This window comes from Ceratotherium simum, chromosome 13 (assembly GCF_057802395.1).
Source record: "Ceratotherium simum simum isolate JZ-2026a chromosome 13, ASM5780239v1, whole genome shotgun sequence".
Lineage (NCBI taxonomy): Eukaryota > Metazoa > Chordata > Mammalia > Perissodactyla > Rhinocerotidae > Ceratotherium > Ceratotherium simum.
Genome location: NC_141912.1, coordinates 41,357,815 through 41,371,738, shown reverse-complemented (window position 1 = coordinate 41,371,738; position 13,924 = coordinate 41,357,815). Strand labels below are relative to the sequence as shown.

Sequence of the window (13,924 nt, the reverse complement as noted above, 5' to 3'; positions counted from 1 at the left end):
CAGACAATAAAGGACCACATACTCGAATAATAACCGATTCAGTTACCACAGCTGTGATGAGTGCTGTGCGAGCACATGGGAGAGCAGGTCCTAGGGATGTTGCAGAACGCTTCCTGGAGGAGGTGACCTAGAAGGTCAAGTAGGAGCTCCATCAGTGAAGAGACACAGGAGGCATTGCAGGTAAAAGGCTGCCGTGTTTGTCGCTGGAGCGGGAAAGGAACTGGGGTGTGTCCTCTGGTCCCCTGCCTCAGATGTGTGCCAGGTTGTGCCATCCCTCTGCATGTGTAGGGTCCAGTGGGCAGTATGCTGGATGTGGCCTGGCCAGAGCAAAGGACTGAGGCAGCCCCTCCTGGGCTGTGGTGCCCTTCGTCTGAAGGCAGCCTCAGCTGCTCTGCCCCGCGGTGGTCCAAGTCCCCACAGACAGGGTGCCCCTAAGGAAGCCGCTCCCCTCCCATCGTTCTGAGGCCATTGTGCCCCTCCTCCCTAGGCTAGTCCCCAGATGAAGTGGCCCCGGGCTGTGTGGCAGCTTTGTGCGCACATGGGGGTTATAACCTGCGTTAGTGCTCCGACCACCCCGGGGGCCAGGGCCTCTAATTCAAGCCATCTTACTGATTTTTGATGTGCCATAAAACATTTCTAAAAATTTCCTCGTCTCATTTTACATGTGTTTTTATGTTGCAAGTCACCTCCTATCTTCGGTTGGAAGTCAGTGGATTATAAATCACAAAACCAATTGATGGAAATTAGGTCAAAAGTGCCAAGTGAACACAGGTGGCCTCTTCTCCAGTCACGATGATGCTAATAAGAGGCAACCTTTCTGAGAAATGATTACGTGCCAGGTACTGTTCTAAGTGGTTTCCATTATTAGCTCATTTAATTCTTTCAGCATCCCGAAGAAGGCGCTGTTGTCATCTTGATCTTACAGATGAGAAAACTGAGGTACAAGCGCTTAAGAAGCTGCCTGAGGCGTCTTGCCTGGGGTTTGAACCAGGCCGGCTGGCTCCAGGTCCACACCTCGACATTGTGATAATACGCAGCTAGCATTTGAGTGCTTGCTGTGGGCGCAGCGCTGCGTGGAGCATGCGCACAACCCCCCTGGGAGGCAGCTGTGACTATTGCACCCACATTACAGGGTAGGGCTCTTCTGGATCAGAGAGGGTGGGTAAGCTGCCCAAGGTCTCCCAGCTAGGAAGTGGCGGAAGCAGAATTCAAACCCAGGCCCGCCGTGCTGCAGAGAGCTCCTAACCATTCCTCTTCCTCCCAGGACATGAGTTAGGATGGAGAAGAGTGAGACGGGGGCCTTGGGGTTGCAGGTGGTATGTTCAAAATAGAGGCCAGTGACCCATTTTCCTTCTAGACCGCCCCCTTCCCAGTACCTGATCTATCAACACACCCAGCACCATCAGCCCATTGTCCATCAGAACCATCCCGAGGAAACGAGAAGTGTGAACCAGCCCAACCCTTCCCACCCACCACACATAAGGAGAAAACAGATGGGTGCTGCAAGGAAAGATCTCAGTTAGACAAGTGGAAGAACTTCCAGGCAGTGCTGGTGATGTCTGACAAATAAAGCCACAGTCTCCTTGAAGCACAAGGGGCCTCGGCTGTCTACAGGGCCTGGAGGATTCCATCCGAGGCAGGCGGGCTGATGTATGCCTTTTGCCCCTTCTCCATGCTGAGAAAACTGATGGCCATGTGCTGGGGCGTTCTAATTTATAACTTGCCATTTGAACCATGGCTGCTCTGCCACCCCACGGCTGCCTCCTCCCAGGACTGAAATGAAACCCGGGTCATGGGTTCAACCCTAGTGATGGGGTGTGCTCAGGGGAGAGGGAGGAGATTTATGGCTTTGTCTCTGCCCTCAATGAGCCAGCATCCCCCAGAGCCACTGTGGCCGCTGCCTCCCTGGCAAGCAAAGCCAAGGTCCGGCGCCGAGGGGCAGGCAGGAGTGCGGGGCTGGAGGATGGCGCCGTGAATCTCTGACAGCCAGGGGGCTCCCTGGCCCTCGAATGTCCAGTGGAGGGAGCGGCCGATAGATCACAGCTGGGCTGTTGACCTTGAGGCTTAAGCAAAGTGAAGAATAAAAGATCATATTTATTCCATCAGAGCCAGGGGGCCGTGAAATATCGGAGTGTGAATAGACAGCGGTAAATCATGCCCCACTCTCGGGCACCCGCCTGATCTGTCTTCCGGCCCCATCACCCCCTGGGCGAGCTGGGATCAGTGTGCTCAGACATGGAGAAAAAGAGGAAGGGGGACTCCAGGGGACCCCAAACAGTCATCTCGCAGGAATACAGCGGTGCCAAGAACCACTGAAACTCGTAGGTACCTGGAATGCAAGCTGTCCCTTCCCTCAAATGTCACCTTCTCAAGGAAGCTCTCCCTGACACCCACTGAGAGCTCAGCCTGCCCTCCCTGCCCCAACCATTTCACCTTCTTTTAACCCGCTCTGCTTTTCCTCTTTTCCACAGCACGCTCCACTTCTAACATAGTAAATAATTTACCGATGATGTTTATCCTTTACTGTCTGCCCTCTCCTCGCCCAGAATGTCAACTCACCGGGCCAAGGACTTGTGTCTTGTGGTCACTGCTGTATCCCCAGTGCCCAGAGCAGTGCTGGCACATGACAAGTGCTCCATGAAAATTTCTTGGATGAATGGACAAACCTGGAAAGACCTTAGCGATGGTCTAATCCCAACCCCTCACCGTGCCAGGGAGGAGCAGAGACCCAGACAAGGGAGGGGACTTCTCCAGGCCATTTAGGGATGGCAGAGCAGGGAGAAGAATCCGGGTGCCCGACTCCCAGGCCAGAGCTGGGGTCCTGTGTGGTCCGAGCCGCAGTCACACCCATCAGAGGGTGGGCTTGACGGCCACATTCTGTTAGCTACCTAGGGGTCCCAGGAGCTGTGCAGCCCAGGGCGGGGCAGGCTGGGGTCTTGCTTGCCTCCTCCCTTGATTTCAAAAAAAAAGGTAATAAATATACTGATAACTAACTTTCTAACCCAAAGGGGGTCCAAAAATATGGGTTTCCATGTCTGGGGAAGGACGGGGAATTTTCCTTCCTGGGAATGTTTCAGGGCTGGGCTGGGAGCACGGGGAGAAGTGTTTAGCATCTTCACACCTGAATGACCGCCCGTTCCTTCACGTGGATCCCTCATCTAATCCTCACTCCCAAGCTGTGCCAGAATGTAACAATAATAGCTAACGTTTATTGAACCCGGTGCCAGGCCCGGTTCTCAGTGCTTTTAGGTGCTCATTCATTTAATCTGCCCAACAACTCTATGAAGTGAGAGCTTCTATTATCGTCCCCATGTTACAAATGAGAAACCGGAGGCAAACATGCCATAAAATAAATGCTCCCGTCCTGGGTGCTAGGGATGCATCAGTGAACAAAACAACCGAGAGCCTTGTCCTCGTGGGAGAGACGGGCAACAAGCACTATAAATGGGTAAATTATACGGTGCGGGAGGCAGTCCTGCTCTGCAACAGAGAAGCGGCAGAGCAGGGGAAGGGGCTGGGGGTGGGCAGTATGAAATAGGGGGGCCAGGCAGGCCTCACTGAGAAGGTGAGACCTGGCAGAGACTTGAAGCAAGTGAACCAAGCAGAGGTCTGCAGGAAGGGCATTCCAGGCAGAGGGAACAGCCGGGGCGAGGCCACAAGGCTAGAGCACGTCCAGTGAGCAACGAGGGGCCAGGCTGGCTGCAGCAGAGATAGCGAGGGGCAGAGTCTAGGAGATGGGCAGGAGGTAGTGGGGTCGGATCATGCAGATCCTTGCAGGCCCCTGCAGAGATGATTTCTCAACTGCTCCGACTCCTTCAAACGCTCACCTCAATTCAATGCTTACATGTGCTCACAGCCTCCAGCAAACCCCCTCCTCTGTCACACACCAAGGAGGCTTCTACACCAGCGCATAGACACACACTCACACACTGGCCAGTGGACACACATACACACACACACCCATCCCTACACTGGCCAATGGACACAGCTCCCCTGCCAGAGCTTCACCCTCCGTCCACCTGTGTGTGTGGGAGAGGGGCAGGGGCAGCTCCTCATCAGCCTCGCTCCGTCTGCAGCCCAGAATCGCCTCTCCGCAGCCGGACCAGGAGAGGGAGGGGAGCAGGCCAATTCCTGGTTCCCAATAAACAGTGCTGGAGAGACTCCCAGAGAAGTACACACGTGAGTAAGTCTGTGATTTGCTCACATGACTACTTCCCCATTAAGATCGCAGCCCCACATGGCCATCCTCCAGGGACACTGAAGTGCATTTAGAGGCTCTCTTCCGTGTTCATTGTCCCCACAGGAGCTGGCTGTCCCCAGGCTTGGGGATGGGCTGAGGAGGGGAGGGTAATAATACTGCTACTTTCAGTTGTTCCCAGTTAAAACCGGACAGTGCACTTCCAGGCCAGGCCGGCCTCACCCGAAAGCTCCTGGCTAATGAGTAAACCCCGTAGTGACGCTCATCTTCTCACCCAGCACAGAGACTCTGAGCCCCAAGGCAACCTACCAGTGCCCCAGATAGCTCACCTCTGCCGCTGCGAGAGGCCCTGCTGGGAGACGGGTGGGTGGGATGGTGTTAGTGTTCTCTATAAGAAAGGTGATCAGTAGGTGATGGACAGATGACAAAGTAGGTGAGCATTTGCTATATACATATATGCTCTGTTCAGTATATAGTGTATGCCAGTGCTTTGCATATATTATTTCTAATCCTCATATGACTCTGCAAGTTAGGTTTACAAACTGCTTTACAAACAAGAAGACTGAAGGTCTGGGAGGTTAAGTAACAGGGCAAAGATTATGCAGCCAGTGAGTTGTGAGTCTGGATTTGAGCCCAGAGCCCACATCACTCTGGTGCCAAATCCTGTGTGCTCTCAGAGTTGGGGACCTGGTGCCTGAACTGCTACAACCCTTTGGTGGCTGTGCCCTGCCTGCCATCCTCCTGCCTCCCCCTTGCTCCTGTCACTCCTCTTCTGATGATATTCTAGAATGATACTCTGATGAGTTCTAGAATATCAGAATTGGACATTGAAGCACAGAGAAGGAAAGCAACTTGCCCAAGGCCACACAGCAAGTCTGTGACAGAGTGAGGGTTAGAGCCTTGTCCATCCAGCCTGGACCTGAGGCTATTTGGCGGGTGTGGATAGCTCTGCTCTTTCATCCTCTCTCCCACTTGGCTGGACAGAGTGGCCCGCCCACTGCCCAAGTGAGGTCTAACTCCAGAGGTCGTTTCTCTTCCTTCCCCTAATTACTCCCCTCCGGGCCAGCCTGCTAGTTAGAGGCAGAAGTGTCTGGAGAGAATCAGCAGAAATGCAGCCGGAGAAGTGCTGAGCGGGCTCCTCCTGACCACCGGCTGGAAAGGGCGTCTCTCCGCCGGCTAGGCAGTGGGCAGAATGACACTGCGGCTCAGCCAGCCAGATGTCCAGCAGGCCACTCGGTCGTGGAGTCCACCCTCCCGGCACGCAGCTCAGAGCAGCCCTCAAGGAAGTGCCCGTCAATTTCTCATTCATGCACAGGTCCTGAGTGTCCCCATTAGAAAACACGATCCCTTACATTTGTGGGTGCTTTACCACCAACACCCTGCCTCGACTCACATCTTTGTTGTTTTTCCCAACAATCCTCTGGGGTGGCCAGCAGTATTATTGTTCCCATTTGACCGATGAGGAGCTGAGATTTGGAGGGGTGATATCTCCTTGTTCAAGATTGCTCACCTCCAGATGGCGGGCCAGGATTTGAACCTGATCTTCAGACACCAAATCAAACATCATCCTGGCTGCTTTTTATTGCACAAATAAATAACAATATGTTTAATTTTCAAAAAGATTCAACATGATCAATATTATTAACCCATTTTGCAGGCAGGAAAACTGAGTGAGGGTCAGAGATGCGAAGTGACTTACCTACGTTGCACAGTCAGCCACCTTTCTTCGCCATAGCACACACTCAACCTGGGGCTTGATACCATTCCCTTCTTCAAGGAGCTTCTGATCTGACAGAGGAAGGGGATTATAATTGGGGGAAAAGGCAGGGCCCCAAAACCCATCCACAAGATGACTGAGGACTTCTTTTCATCTTGATTTCTTCTATCAGGGGTCATCATTGACTTCGCCACTGTCATTGAAACAAAACCTAGTGTTTACTGTCCATCATTACTGCCAGGCTTCACTCCAAGCGTTTATAACACACTTTACCTCATTTAATCCCGACAATGTTCCTACAAATTAGGTACTAGCATCCCTATTTAACCAAGGCAGAGAGGGTTAGATAATCTGCTTTCAGCCACACAGCTCATCAGTGGCAGAGCGGGATGCGAACCCAGGCCCAGCTGCCACCACTCGGATGCTGTGAGCCACTGCGGTTCATCTTCAGCGACTTCGTCGCATGCATTTGATTAACGCCACGTTCTGCTCTGGACGGCTCTGTTCTTCAGCCATCAGGACAGATGTAGGAGAGCAAACAGATGGCCAGGGGACCACCCTTCTCCACCCAGAGCCCTCCCCAGATGCTGCCTACCACCCCCGTTCTGACAGGGCCGACCACGCCCCTGTCAATAACCAAGAAGCCCTGCTGATGGTGCCTGTCACCCGAGTGTGCACCGGCCGTGCCCAAGTGACAAGTGTGTTTCCCACCACCTCTCCTCCTCCTGCCCACCTGGCAGAATTTGCTTTATGATAGCATTTTTTTGCCATTTTTTATTGTGCTAAAATATACATAACATAAACTTTACTATTTTAACCATTTCTTTTAAAAGGTATTTTATTTTTCTTTTTGTGAGGAAGATCAGCCCTGAGCTAACATCTGATGCCAATCCTCCTCTTTTTTTCTGAGGAAGATTGGCCCTGGGCTAACATATGTGCCCATCTTCCTCTACTTTATATGGGACGCCGTCACAGCATGGCTCGATAAGCTGTGCGTCGAACCGGCGAACCCGCGAACCCCGTGCCGCCGCAGCAGAGTGTGAGCACTTAACCACTTGCGCCACCGGGCCGGCCCCTATTTTAACCATTTTTAAGGGTACAGTTCAGTGGCATTAAGTCACATTGTTGTGCAACCATCACTACCATCCATCTCTACCACTTTTTCATCTTCCCAAAGTGAAACTCTGTCCCCATTAAACACTAACTCCACATCCCCGTCCCCCTCCCCCAGCCCCTGGCACCCACCATTCTACTTTATGTCTCTATGAATTTGACTACTCTAGGTGCCTCATGTAAGAGGAAACATATAGTATTTGTCCTTTTGCATCTGGCTTATTTCACTTAGTGTAATGTCCTCAAGGTTCATCCATGTTGTTAACACACATCAGAATTTTGTAAAAATATGGTAATGCTTCACAAATTTGTGTGTCATCCTGGTGCAGGGGCCATGCAAATTTTCATTCCAATTTTAGTATACGTGCAGTTGAAGTAAGCACTGTCGGAGAATTTTTAAGGAGGTTGGTGCTGCAGGGGATTTTGGCCCTGGGTGGTGCCGCCATGAATCCGCCACCTGGGGAGCACTGTCTGGTCTGGTTCACAGTTGGGTGGCACTGACTTGGCGTCTGATGGTTGTTCCAGTGCGTTTTGGACGCGGCGGGGTGGAATCTTCATTTTGCACGCTCCTGTGTTTACAACAAGGTATAATTGGTCTGACACCTTTTGAGTTTTTTCTGTAAGTGATGAGTTGTTATTGAGCAAGCTTTTCTCAGCTCCTGAAGGAGATAAATGGCAACTATCATCGTCGTCGTCATCGTTGTCGGGGAACCAAATGGCCCTGGGAAGGGAGTGGAGGGGACAGCCATGTTCATCCCATCACACTTAATTTCTCACACCCACCACGGGAGATTGGTACTACTGTCCCATCTCACATGTGAGCAAACTGAGGATCAGAGAGGAGAAAATGATCCAGAGTCCCACGGTGGGTTGGAGGCAGAACCAGACTTCAAAGAGAGAGTTCTTTGATTCCGAAGCCCATACTTCTTCCTCTGAGACGTGCCAACCCAGTCCTTGGGGGCTGAGAGCTAAGGAGAGTTAAACACAGAGAAAAGTCCTACACCTGTAGAGACGTGGATGAAGACATACAGAGAGATGGAGACAGAGAGAGGCCTGCCGTGGGCTGGGGAGCTTGCCTCGGTCGGCTCAGCCTGCACTGGCAGAAAGGCCACTTGAGGGGAACAGAATGGGAGCAACATGGCTTAGTAGCAACCTGGGGACATCACAGGGCTTTTCCATTGGTGCCTGCTCCGTGTGAGCTGCAGACGGGATGCAGCTTCCAGAAAGTCCAACACACTCTTGGGTAGGGGGCCTCGTGAGAAATGTGATGTTTGGTTGGGGGAATTTGGGGTTTGACTGCTCTCTGTGCTCAGACCCCCCAGACAGGAGGGCCAATGACAAACTGGTGTGTGATCAGAGGGGACACAACTGGAAACTGTGTCACCAGGAAATAGTCGGAAGGAATGGAAATGATAATTCTGATGTGAAAGCTCCAGGCGGGATGAGCGTGCAGCTGCACACTTTGGGAAGCACCGACATGCGTTAGAGAAAGAAGCACCTTGTTCTGGGAGCCCCATGGGGTTGAGCTGGGCCTGTGGGAGGAAGCGGCAGGCTGTCGGACCACAGACAGACATGAGCTGATGCGGAGCCGTGCGGAGCTGTGCGAGGCTGGGATGGGCTGCCTGGCACGTCCCTGGGAGCGTGTGGGTGGAGTGCCGACAGCCAGAGGGGCCAGTTACAGAGGGATGATGAACTGGGTGACTTTAGGGCCCCTCTCCGCCAGGAGTGCCCGTGGCTGTGAATGGAGCCCGCAGAGGGAGAACCAGAAAGATCAGGCAGACGTCTTGCTGAGTCAGAGCCTGGCTGAGAGTAGGCTGGGTCCAGTGGCCGGACAGACTGCCAGGTCTCAGACGGCTGGCCCCTGAGCTGGGCTGCGGACCTGTGGACCTGCCTCGCTAGCCCGTGTCGAACCTCATGCCTGCTGGGTCCATCTCTCTGTCCTCACTGGGGCCGGATGACTCCCTCCATTACAATCACTAGCATAAACTGAGCGCTCACTATGGAGCAGGCAGGGTTCAGATTACAGGCACTGACTCAGTCCTCACAGCAATCCTGGGAGGGGGGCCCCATCATCTGCCCCCTTTACAGAGAGGTTAAGTGGCTTGCCCAAGGTCACACAGCCGGTAAGTGAAGGCACCAGCCTTTGAAGCCTGGTGGTCCTGCGCTCATACCCTGACGCCCTGGCTTTGTCCACTCCGTGCAGGAGCACCATGGAGCAGGGGGAAGCTCCCTCCCCGCCGCTGTCCTCTCGCCCCCGGCCCAACGCCGGGGCCAGCAACTTTCCCTGACCCTTGCCAGGCAGATCTGCCTCACTTCCTGAATCAGGGAGCAAAGGCAGGGCCTCCCCAGGTGTGTCCTCACCTGTCGCCAGGTAAGCCCTTTCTCCGGGGAGATGAGCACAGAGGCAGCCTGCTGGGGCTCAGCTCACTGTGGCCTAATTTCCAGTAATCTCTGCAATCGCCCAGCCAGGGCTTAACTAACACTGTCGCCACGTGTCTTCTGAAAAGGACTCGCAGAGTCACATGGGGGGTGAAACACGTCCTGCTGTGAGTGTTGAATTCATGATGTTTCCCTGCCAGAGTTTCTAGCTTGCATGAGGTTTACCGGCCACAAATCCCAAGGCCTGGATTTCACTGTCAGAGATGGATTTCTTTCGGTTCAGCATCACCCACTCCCTTATGTAACAAACCCCCGAGTGGAGCTTACTCTGTGCCAGACACAGATCCAGGTCCTTAGGAATCATGACTCATTTAACCCTCCTAACAACTCTACAAGGCAGAGATTATGAATGCCCCATTTCACAGAAATAGGCTGTTTCTAAGAACCGAGGGCCCAGGGAGGTTAAGGAATGGCCCAAGGTGAATTTTTACAGCTAGTAGAGGGCAGAACCAGCCCTTGACCCCAGCCGTCGGCTCCAGAGTCTGTGCCCATTGCCCTGAACCCTGCGGCCTCTGCAGCTCCTGCTTCCAACAGCAGGCATCCTGAGAGGGGTGGCGTGCGTCATCGTGATTGGCTGTATCAGAGGTTTTCCTTAATAGACACACGCATCAGAGGTGTAATGGGTAACTGAGAGATGAGAAATGGAAAAGCAGGAATGAGGATATGGAAACAGAGGACAGAGGGGCCCAGAGCCCCAGTGTGGCCCAGGGCTGGCCCAGTCTGAGGACCGTGGGGAAAGGGAGGTAGCACTCGGGAAGGGAAGGGACCGCAGCTGAATGTGAGGCGGAGGGTCAGAGCACGCCTAGGGACGGAGGAGCTTGACCCAGGCCTGGGGGAACCCCAGAGAGAGCCCACTGGACCCTAGGAGGTCCTAGGAGCCCAGGGAAGCTGGAGGAACCCAGAAGAAGGGATGACGCTGTCCAGAGTCATGGAGAGAACGCCCAGGGAGGCAGAGAGCAGATGCTGGACTGAAACCTCCCTGGGCGGGAGCTGTCCCCTACCTGGACGACGTTCCCCAGACAGCCCACCTGTTTGGTGTGTCATGGCTCACACTGGAAATGAGAGTCTTCCCACCGCCTGCTGGAGTGCAGGACAAGGCTGCTCAGGACGCTCTGGAAGAACACCGTCCATTGGAAGTCTGTGCTGGGGGTGGTCTGCAGCTGTGCGGTCCAGTGGGGCAGTCGCTGGCCACACGTGACTACCGAGCCCTTAACCTGTGCCTGGTGACTGAGGAACTGGCTTTTTAATTTTATTTCATTTGAAGTCAAATTAAAATAGCCACGTGTAGCTACTGTATGGGGCAGTGCATCTATAGAACATTCGTTTTATTTACCACCCAACACATGTTTTTGAGAGCCTACTGTGTGCCAGGTGCTGTTCTAGAAGTTGGGGAGACATCAGTGAATAAAACAGACAAAAACTCTGATCTCAGGGAGCTGACATTCTAGTGGAAAGAGAAAAAGACAGATAATTAACAGTCAGCATAGCAAATAAGCAAATGACATCATCTATCAGGCAAAAAAAGTGCAATGGGGGAAAATGAAGCAGAGTAAGGGGCTGGGGGACCAGAGTAGAGCTGGGGAGCCCACAGTGTTAAATAGGGCAGTCAGGGATGGCCTCCCTGAGACAGTAACGTCGGAGCAGAGACTTGAAGGAGGTGAGGCAGTGAGCACGTGCGCATCTGGAGGAGGAACTTCCAGGCCAGGGCGATAGCCCGGTGCAAAGGCCCTGAGGCAGGAGCACCCTTGGTGGCTTTCAGGAAAGCAGGAGGCCAGGTGACTGCAGAGTGAGCGGGGTGAGTAGGAGGAAAGGAAATTGGAAAGGTGAAGGGCAGATCATGGGGGGCCTGTGGGGCACAGGAGGACTTTGACTAGATGAGACTGGTCTCCAGCAGAGGAAGGACTGGATCTGACCTGGGTTTTAACAGGGTTCCTCGGGCTGCTTACAGAGAAGAGACTGGGGGAGAGAAGCAAGGGAGGACACCCAGGTGCCAAGTCAACAGGGGGTTTTGATCCCCAACCTGCCTGCTGTCCTGAGGGCGGTGGGGACGGGTGGTGGGGTGCTCTGCCTCAGTGTCTCAACCATGATGGAAGGAATATGGCTTCTGTACTTGCTCATAGAGAGAAGTAACTGCCAATGAGACAGAGAGCCTGGGGCCCCAGGGGAGCCCCACGTCCTCAGGAGGGGCAGAGGCAGGAGAGACGGAGCCAGGTCCCCAGCCCCTGGCCCTCCTCAGAAGTTGATCAGAGGCTCCTGATCCCTGGAGCCCTCACTGAGTCACGCCAACTCCACGAGAATCTTGTTCTAAAGAGGAGCCGTGTGCCACCCCGTTACCACTCAGGGCGGTGTGCTTAGGGAAGGCCAGCCTTCGGCACCAGACCCCAGAAGAGGGCATTCCACAACACGTGCTGGTAATCCTGGGAATCTCTCCAACTGCTCTCTGATCCCTAGACTGGAAACAGCAAATATGAGAAACAGGCTCTCTCAGACCCACAGCACTCTGTCCCCTCTAAGTTTGAATACAGCCTCAGAATCCTTCTCAACACTGGCACCTAGCAAATCCTCAGAGTTGGAACACAAGATTGAATGTATTTGCAAGCCCTCCAGAACCTGGCTCCTGGCTACTACCTTGGTGACCTTATTTCCTACCGCTCTCCTCTTCTCTCTCTCTGTTCCACTCACACCAGCCTCCTTACTGTTCCTGCCTCAGGGCCTTTGCACTGGCAGCTCCCTCTGCCAAGAAACTGCCCACAGATATCCACATGGCTCCCTCACTTCCTTCGGAGCTCCCATGTGCATTCTGAAGTAGCAAGACACCCTCATCACTCATTGGAATCCCATCTCTGCCCCCAGTTAGCTATGTGACCTCAGGGAAATTCAGCTAATCACTGTTTCTAAAATGGGGAGCACAATTATGAAAGGTACTTCCCAAGGTTATCATGAGCATTAATTAAGGTAATGTGAGAGTGCTGGGTTCAAGTCTTGGCTAGGCACAAACGTTCTATGAGACCTTAGGCATGTCACTTAACCTCTCTGAGCCTCAACTTCTTCATCTGTAAAATAGGGATAATAATGGTACGTCCCTCACAGAGTTGCTCTGAGAATTATATTAGTAAATACCTGTACAGTACTTGGAACAGTCTTGGCCACACAGGAAGTGTTCAATAAATGTTAGCTGTCATTGTAGTAATATATTTTGTTGTTTTTAATTGCTGTCAAGCCGTTAGCTTGACTCTAAGTCTTGCTTCCTGCTAAAATCTGCTTCTGCTCAATTCAGTTCAAGGCAGCACGGTATAGGGAAGACTGTGCTCAGCGGCCCGGCAGACTGTCTTGCAGCACGGGCTCAGCGACTTTCCAGCTGTGTGAGCTGAGCAGCTGCCTGATCTGCCAGAGCTGCAGTTTCTTCATCTGTGATGCGGGGGGATCATTCCTACCTCACAGGGTCGGTGTGCAGAATCATAGAGCCCCGCCTGTCAGTGCCCGGCGCGTGGTGAGTACACAAACCGCATACGAGGCAGAACCAGCCACGTCTCCTCTGCTCCCTTGCAGTTTGTGCAGGGAAGCAAACAGGCCCCTCTGGGGCTCGCAGGGAGAGGGAGGGGCTGGGGAGCCAGGGCCGCCCTCCTGGGTTTAATGAGGCCCTTTCATGTGCCCTGGGATCTCGGGCGGCTGGAGAGGTTGGCAGGCCGGCGGTTCTGTGAAGAGCCAGTAATGAGGGTGCAGAGCCCTGAAGGGGAGTGGGGGAGGCTTGACGGGCTTCTCCAAATTAGTGCCGGGGTTCAGCAGGCAGCCTGGTGCATCACTGATGGGGGGGAGGGCACCTAAATGGTGCTGGGGGCACTGAGGGGGCTGGAGGCTGGAGATGAAAGAGGCCGCGTTTGCTGACAACTCCAGAAGAGCAAGACTTGCATTTCTTGTGTAGACGCCAGCACCGATTTCTTCCTCTTACACAAATACACAGCCCTTCAGTTGCCCCCGCACACACTCACCCCCTCTCTGTCACACACCTCACAGAACAGACTCCTCAGGTTCACTCATCTTATCTGCAGGGCTCTATTAGTCAGGAGGGCTGGCGACCATCGCAGATGGTTGCAGACACACAAGGGCTCCGATACAATGGAATTGGATTTCTCACTCTCCTAGGAGTCCAGGGCGGTATCTGGGTTAATCAGGACGCCTTCTTCACGGGGAGACTCAGGCACCCACTTCCCACCACCCCTAGGGCCCTGTTGTTGTCTGCAGGGTCCTGGCGAATCCCCACACCCAGGGCCGGCCAGCAGAAGGGAAGGAGAGCGTGGGGCTCTTTTAAGGCTTGGCCCTGAGGCGGCACACACTGCGGCCACCACATTCCATTTGCCAGAACTTACCACTTGGACACCCCTAACTGCAAGGGAGACTGGGGAGTGTGGGCTGGAGTGAGCCCAGGAAAGGGGCAGGGGGAACTTTGGCGGTCAGCT

At 53.7% G+C, this 13,924-nt stretch overlaps 1 protein-coding gene and 1 pseudogene across 1 annotated transcript in view; one reads left to right on the top strand and one right to left on the bottom strand.

Moving 5' to 3' along the window:
* LRFN2 (leucine rich repeat and fibronectin type III domain containing 2) overlaps nucleotides 1-13,924 on the top strand; it is a 37,997-nt gene that overhangs the window by 16,157 nt on the left and 7,916 nt on the right. The gene's annotated exons all lie outside the window — the stretch shown is intronic.
* Nucleotides 7,313-7,411, bottom strand: LOC147915704 (U6 spliceosomal RNA; annotated as a pseudogene).